Below are 8,699 nucleotides of genomic sequence, written 5' to 3'. Positions count from 1 at the left end.
ATTTCTGTTGGTATAATCCATATTTCTCAGGTTCCCTATGACAATGCTTCTGCCTCTGTGCTCTGCCATTCAGTGTTATCATAGGGAAATGATCGGAGTCCACATCACTGTTCTAATTCTCACTATTCAGGTCATTTATATACAGCTGAGCAAACTGATCTATAACAAATCAGACTGTAAGGGCCTGTGCACACATTGCAGATTTTTTGCATTTTTGCTGTTTTTTCTGCTCAGAATTGTCACAAAACCTGAGGGATTTCATGTTGCCAGCAAAGTGATGGAGATTCCTGAAATCTTATGCACACGATGCTTATTTTTCCTTGCAGATTTGCAGCACATCTGCATCATGTCATTTCTTTCAGTATTTTTTCTGCAGATTTCACACATAATAATAAGTGGGGAAAAATCTGCAACAAAAACGCAGGTAAAAACATGACAAAACGCACCTCTTTTTTGCATAGTTTTTCCTGCCTAGGGATGCAGATTTGGTGGAAAACTTTCTGCTCCAAATACTTCATATGGACACATACCCTTAAGGAAAGAGATAAAATAATATATTCCATTCCCCTGTCCTAGCCCCTCACCTGTTCTTATGCTGCACCTCCACCAGGGCTTCCTTCTCCTCCTCAGCGGACTTTGTTTTTTTCGGGGCTGCTCCATTATGGAGCTGATAAGAGAGATTGGCTGCACACGGTCATGTGAGGATTGACACGATACTGACGTCAATGACATCTGCACCCACATCCTCCACCATGACAATGTGAGTCCAATCACTGGCCTCAGCACCAGAAGGGGGCGCCAGAACATCCAGAGACTGGCACAGAGGACGCAGGACTGCAGTGATGGACAGGCGAGAGCCTAGGATAGGTGGGTATAACATGTTTTATTATTTTTTAACTACTTCCATCCCCTCCTTTTATTATGCCATAGGGTATGGGAGGAGCATAACAAATTTCTTCTTACAGCAATTGGAGGAATTTCAATTTGCAGTAAATTTCACTTGGACAGAATCGTATCTATTCACCAAATATAGAGAATCTGGCCAAGAAGAATTTCGGTAGATTCTCTCCCATGTCTCTAATGCGACATGGGTGAGGGCTCAGACAGACATGGCATTGCGCAGATCTCCCATAGTTGATCTAGAAAGTGCTATTTTATTAATTTCTTGAAATGAATATCCAGTGACGGCCAGATTTCAAGAATTGGTACAGAAGATCATGTAATGACTTCTATAGATGGACTATTAATAAGGATTCATTATAACCCATAGATTCTCCTTTTCTCCAGGGCCGTATACTTAGTGCACCATAAAGACTCACACCAGATCTTTGCAATGAAGAAAATGGCCAAGCAGAACCTGGATACTCCAAGAAAAGTGGAATTGGCCTTTCTGGAGAGGGACATCTTAACATTCGCTGATTGTCCCTTTGTGGTCTCCATGCTCTGCTCCTTTCCAACTAAATCTCACCTGTGTATGGTTATGGAGTATGTAGAAGGTAGGACATATACATTATTTTATATTCAATCCATGTCTGCTTACATCTTATCACCGCTCATATAATTAGGATTTGTCCAAGTGGTTGGCTACATCCCCACAGAGAATTTACTATAGGTTATATATTACCAAGATACCTGGAAATTCATTGATCTGTGTGCACGGGTGCTATGGTGCCCATGAGTCGGACGGGTCCTGCACCACTTTGCTTTGTTTCCCATCCCTGATCCTATCATCAAAATTTCAGCATAGCCACATCCTCAGAATGCGAATATGGCTGAACAGAATGGTGGATAAAGAAGCCAAAAGCTCCCTGATCCACCATTCAGCCTGTGGTGAGTCTGAGACTCTGTGCACTGAAGGTGAAAAGTCGCAATAGCATCACGCCTGTAGTGTGGCGACTCAGTACTCACACTGCACTGACCAGAAAGCCTGGGGAATGGGGTGAGATGAGTAGTGCTTTTTTATGTTAGTATTTGCAGGGGCCATAATACTGAATGGGTGGCTGGCAGTAGCCAATCATACTGTTTGGGGCACTGGTGGGGGTCATCATGCTGATTTCAGGGGGGCAAAATACTGAGTGGTGGGGCTGAAGGGAGCAATAATAATGAGCTGGGGGCTAGTGGGGACAATTATACTGAGTGGTGGCAACCATAATACTGAATAGGGGGCTGAAGGTAGCCAATCATACTAATTGGAGCATTGATGGGGGCCATCATACTGATTTGGAAGATGGGGGGGCATGATACTGATTGGAGGCTTGGTGAGGGCCATAATACTGAGAGTTGGTGGGTGCCATAATACTGTGTAATGGGGCTGGAGGGGGCCATCATACTGAGTGCTGGGGCCATTTTACTGATTAGATGGATGGTTAGGGCCATAATACTAAGTGGTAGGGCTGGTGGAGGCCATGATACTGATTGGAGCGCTGGTGAGGCCCATAATACTGATTGGTGGGGCTGGTGGGGGCCATGATACTGATTAGATGGCTGGTGAGGGCCATAATACTGAGTGGTGGGGCTGGTGAGGTCCATAATAATGAGTGATGGGGCTGATGGGGGCCATAATACTGAGTAGTGAGGCTTGTGTTAGCCATAATACTGAGTGGTGGGGCTGCTGGGAGTCATAATATTGAGTTAAGAGGCTCGTGGGAACAACTATACTGATTTGTATAAGTGGTGGGGCTGGAGGCGGCCATGATACTGATTGGAGGGCTGGTGAGGCCCATAATACTGATTGGTGGGGCTGGTGGGGGGCCATGATACTGATTAGATGGCTGGTGAGGGCCATAATATGAAATAGTGAGGCTGGTGGGTGCCATAATACTGAGTGATGTGGCTGGTGGTGGGCATAATACTGAATTGGGGGCTGTGGGAGACATAATATTGTGTGAGAGGCTATGGGAGACTGTGAATGCTCCTATATTGAGTTGCCTACTGTGAATGCCCCTAAACTGAGTGGGGTCCTCATACTGAGTGGTGTGCTGTGGGAGTCCTTATTCTGTGTGGGGATCCTCATTCTATGTTGTGGTCAAAATTATGTGTGAGCGGCCACTCATATTGAGTGGGACATGTATTTATGTAATTAGTTAAGGACCACATTTTACCACTACTTTTGTCTAATATTATGTGCACTATCCTTTACATCTGTATATATTCTCTCCTGCCAAATATATCTGCTCACTTCTCATTATTCGTCACAGGGATCTGATTTATAAACCCCTCACCTGTCATATTTCCTTTTTTTCTATAGGTGGAAACTGTCAGACCCTTCTAAACACCAGGGGTCATTTATCTGTCCCCTTGACCCGCTTGTACTTTGCAGAAGTGGTTGTTGCAGTGGAATACTTGCACAGCTGTGGTGTGGTGCACAGAGACCTGAAACCGGAGAAGTAAGTGCCCCTGTAGTATAATAAGGAGGGAAAGTTATTATTTATTATCATATAGTCTGTAAGGCTAAAATCATCTTTTTTTTCGCAGCCTCCTGATAACATCTGCTGGACACATTAAAGTTACCGATTTTGGGCTTTCAAAAGTTGGTGTCATGATACCAAAAACCAACATCTACAAGCAATTAACAGAGGACATCACCAGAGAGTTCCGGGACCATGAGGTCAGCATCACTTACAGAAACCCAGCTTGTTCTTTACAAATCTCATCACACTATTGCTTCTTCTCTACGTTCTTCATTCCTAGAGAACTTTTCCACTGATATTTTATCTTCTGTCATTGTGTTTTTATGGTGAGAACTTGTCATATTAATGGTATCATCAATCTCATCTCTTTCTTCTATTGGTTTCCAGGTCTGTGGCACCCCATATTATGTAGCCCCAGAGGTCATCCTGAAAAAAGGCTATGGGAGACCTGTTGACTGGTGGTCAATGGGGATCATACTACATCAATTTCTTGTGGGATTGGTTCCATTTTATGGAAATTCCCCAACTGAGATTTATGAAAATGTTGTCACAGGTAAGTAGAATAATCCGATTATAGCTTTGATTGGTTACATTTTTTTAATTATTTCCTTTGCTTTATCGTACAGTCCAATAAAGAGGTTTCATTTTCTGTCTTTTTCTATATAACAGGAGGCGTAATTTGGGATTGTAATCCCGTTCCTCCCTTTGTTGCTCAGAACCTCATCACTAAACTGCTCAGAAAAATTCCTGCACAAAGACTTGGGACAGGTAACAGTTTACTTATTACACCAAGGACATATCGCTCAAGTCCATGAGACTCAGCACTTCTCTATCAGCTCATCCATTTTTAGTTTGCCATAATATGACTTTCAGTATATTTCCTGCATGTTTGCTCAGTTATGTCATTAGTTCAGATTAAGTTAAACAGTTCAGATATGGAGCAGTCTCTGACAATATCCGCAATACTTTTGTTTTGTCTTCTACAGCAGGAGCATTTCAGATCAAAGGTCATCCATTCCTGAGTGATGTAGACTTTGACAACCTTTTAAGTCAGAAGCCTGAGTACGTTCCTCAGCTTTTGTCAGACGTGGACACAAGCTCCCCTATCAGTAAGTAGAAGGAGACGTCATCTAGACAAAGCAGCTATTTGTCTCGTCTACCATAATTTGAGACAATTGGCTCCCATTAATATTATGGATAAATGGTGACTGTGCTAAACTAACAATCTCTAATAATACTTCATTACTTATCTCTGGTAGATCACTCTGATATAAACAAACATCTCGTCTCAGAGGATGAGGAGGACAATGAGAGCTTTAACTTCCAGAATTTTACATCTTCTTCTGAAAAGCTTTCTAAAGTAAGTATGAGAACAATAAATCTAAAATATGTAAAAAAAAGACCTCTAAAAGTAAAAAAAAAGTATTTAATATCTTCTTGTTGTCCGCATTTAGCTCTGTACCACCGCTACCAGGAGGATGAACAATGAGGATCCCAAGTCCCCTCCAGAGTGTACCCCGGCATCCAGCACAAGCATCTCAGAAATGTGAGTAGATTCTAGGGTCATTACTGGGAGCTCCATACTGACATATATGCACAAACCCAAATACAGGACATAAACACCATAACAACAAATACAGCATGCATCGCCCGTGATTAGCAGTCATTGTGCTTTTGGCTTCAGAAACCTCTGGTGGTGACAGCCCATAATTGCAGCTAGTCATGCACTTTTAGTGCTGCCCACACTGTAGGAGAGATGTAGTACTACATGCCAGCCATTCTTGGTAGTGGTTTTTCGCTCTGCTTTATAGAAGGTAGTTTTGAGTAGGAAACCTTCCCTACCATAACTGTTATATATCCTAATAGGCCTTATTGTTGATGTTAATCTAGTGAGACAACCCCTTCTATACCGAATTTACTTGTAATTTACACGTTTATCTTCTTCCAAACAGGCAGAAAGAATCTTTTCCTGTGTCTATTAGAGATGATGCTATTACCAGCTTGCCACCCTCGTCCCCATTGTCAGGTATGTACATGTCTACAGCACAAAAAATGAGAATGTTGATGTCAAGGCTCAAATATTTTCATATGGTATTTTTGTTAGTGGTCTTCTATGTTATACATGTTTCATGGATTCCAATTATGTTGCCCATAGGCCCATACTGTATCTCCATTTGCCTAATTTTGTAAAGCTTTTCCAGATTACCAGATGTATAGGGGACAGGAGTAGAACAATTCTACTATATGCAGGAAAGATACAAAGCAGATCCTATAAGAATATATTGTTAATGAGGCCTTTTTTCTACTTTCTGATTAGAAATTCCAGCTGACGTGGAAAGAAAATCTTCAATATATCTGAGTATAGAGCAAGAAATCTCAGAAAATGAAGAAAAGGGGGAAAAGAGACGAGGTAAGTGTGAGAGTCAGCTCCATGTTGTGTGATGTCATCCAATAAGAATAATTCATGTGGAGCAGTTGTTATTAGGGATGGGCAGACCCGTGGATGTTCGGGTCCATCAGGCTCAAGAATGTTACCCTAACATGATCCCGAACCCGAACGGGATGTGGTGAATATTCATGGGACTTCAATAGCGGGCACACAGACAGCTGAGCGCAGCAGGAGCCGCGCTGCGGCTACCACGTGCAAACTATTAGGGAAAATGAGTGGTCACTGCTCCCCACGCATGCAGTGAATATTCCAGCACAGAGGGGAACACAGCGCTGGAGGAGAGAGGAGGTGAGTATGATTGTTTATTTTTTTTATGAGCAGCGTGACAGAGATCAGGGGGTGCCAAGCATACCAGGATGAGGGGGCCATACATACAGGGATGAAGGGGGCCATGCATATAAGTGATGAGGGGGGCGATGCATACAAGGATGAGGGGGGCTATACATACAGGGATGAGGCATGAGGGGGGCCATACATACAGGGATGAAGGGGGCCATACATACTTGGATGAGGGGGTCCATACATACAGGGATGAAGGATGAGGGGGGCCATACATACAGGGATGAAGAGTGCCATACATACCAGGAAGAGGAATGAAGGTACCATACATACCAGGAAGAGGGATGAAGGTGCCATACATACCAGGATTGGTGTGCGGGGGCGCCATACATAACAGGATGAAGAGTGCCATACATACCAGGAAGAGGGATGAGGGGGCCATGCATACCAGGATAGGGGATTGGGGTGCCATGCATACCAGGGTGGTGGATTGGGGTGCCATTGCATATCAGGATGGAGATGAGGGCCACATATAACAGGAAGGAGGGGGCCATATATACCAGGATGGGGGATATTAACGGAAGTGGGGTACATTACCCCTATAACAGTGTCAGCAGCAGACCCCCTCCAGCTTAACAGGGCATCATGACAACATTTTTTGCTTAAATTTTTTTTCTATTTTGCTCCTCTAAAACCTAGGTGCGTCTTATAGTCCGAAAAATATGGTATTCACCAGCCGGTGCCTGTGCATAGTTAGAAATTTGTCAGTGAGATATATAATTTAGTGCAGTGTGTGTGTGTGTAGCTTACTGTACATGTATTTAGATAATAATTAAAAAAATAAAATAAAAAAATGCCCAGATGAGGGAAAGCAGACAGCTCGGGACTGGTGTTATTATTCTGGGAAGAGGCCAATGTCCATGAAGCTTCCCAGGCTATTAATATCAGCTCACGGCTGTCTGCATAGCCTTTACTGATTATTAAAAGGGGGTGCACCCCCAAAAATGACGTGGGGTCCCCTTTATACTGCGCCGGCCAATCACAGGCATACCAATACTTGGCATGGCTGTGATGGGGCCTGAAGTGCCCACACCAGAAAAGTTTGTTGATTGGCTGTGCTGCATCCTTTCAACAAGCTTTGTTCGGACTGCTGAACCCAAACAGTAACACAGACTTCCGGGAGACACTAGATGTCCAGTACGGACCATCACATATATGATGGCTAACAATGATCCCTGACCTCTTTATGAATAAGATTCCTCTGTCGTTCAGCCACAGTGACCACACAGTAGTATCAAGTAATAAGTCGTCCCTTTACTTACATTATAGACACAAAGCAGATCCTATAAGAATATATTGTTAATGAGGGCTTTTTTTTACTTTCTGATTAGAAATTCCAGCTGACGTGGAAAGAAAATCTTCAATATATCTGAGTATAGAGCAAGAAATCTCAGAAAATGAAGAAAAGGTGGAAAAGAGACGAGGTAAGCGTGAGAGTCAGCTCCATGTTGTGTGATGTCATTCAGTGAGAATAATTCATGTGGAGCAGTTGTTATTAGGGATGGGCAGACCCGTGGATGTTCGGGGAACACAGCGCTGGAGGAGAGAGGAGGTGAGTTTGATTGTTTATTTTTTTTATGAGCAGCGTGACAGGGATCAGGGGGTGCCAAGCATACCAGGATGAGGGGGCCATACATACAGGGATGATGGGGGCCATGCATATAAGGATGAGGGGGGCGATGCATACAAGGATGAGGGGGGCTATACATACAGGGATGAGGCATGAGGGGGGCCATACATACAGGGATGTGGCATGAGGGGGGCCATACATACAGGGATGAAGGGGGCCATACATACCGGGATGAGGGGGTCCATACATACAGGGATGAAGGATGAGGGGGGCCATACATACAGGGATGAATAGTGCCATACATAGTATACATACCAGGAAGAGGAATGAAGGTACCATACATACCAGGAAGAGGGATGAAGGTACCATACATACCAGGATGGGTGTGCGGGGGTGCCATACATAACAGGATGAAGGGTGCCATACATACCAGGAAGAGGGATGAGGGAGCCATGCATACCAGGATGGGGGATTGGGGTGCCATGCATACCAGGATGGTGGATTGGGGTGCCATTGCATATCAGGATGGGGATGAGGGCCACATATAACAGGAAGGAGGGGGCCATATATACCAGGATGGGGTATATTAACGGAAGTGGGGTACATTACACAGTGTCAGCAGCAGACCCCCTCCCCCTTAACAGGGCAGCATGACAACATTTTTTGCTTACATTTTTTTTCTATTTTGCTCTTCTAAAACCTAGGTGCGTCTTATAGTCCGAAAAATACGGTATTCACCAGCCGGTGCCTGTGCATAGTTAGAAATTTGTCAGTGAGATATATAATTTAGTGCAGTGTGTGTGTAGCTTACTGTACATGTATTTAGATAATAATTAAAAAAATAAAATAAAAAAATGCCCAGATGAGGGAAAGCAGACAGCTCGGGTCTGGTGTTATTATTCTGGGAAGAGGCCAATGTCCATGAAGCTTC

General features: G+C 43.7%; 1 long non-coding RNA gene across 1 annotated transcript; it reads left to right on the top strand.

Moving 5' to 3' along the window:
• The first annotated feature begins 5,369 nt into the window (after positions 1-5,369).
• Positions 5,370-7,613, top strand: LOC141221670 (uncharacterized). The gene is made up of 3 exons (XR_012289636.1): positions 5,370-5,436; positions 5,728-5,820; positions 7,530-7,613. It is a non-coding gene; the product is annotated as an uncharacterized lncRNA (long non-coding RNA).
• The last annotated feature ends 1,086 nt before the right edge of the window (positions 7,614-8,699 follow it).

This window comes from Phyllobates terribilis, unplaced genomic scaffold (assembly GCF_046119375.1).
Source record: "Phyllobates terribilis strain yellow unplaced genomic scaffold, ASM4611937v1 Scaffold_331__1_contigs__length_2093441, whole genome shotgun sequence".
Classification (NCBI taxonomy): Eukaryota; Metazoa; Chordata; class Amphibia; order Anura; family Dendrobatidae; genus Phyllobates; species Phyllobates terribilis.
Note: the sequence above shows the minus strand (reverse complement) of the source record. Positions and strands in the feature narration are given on the sequence as shown.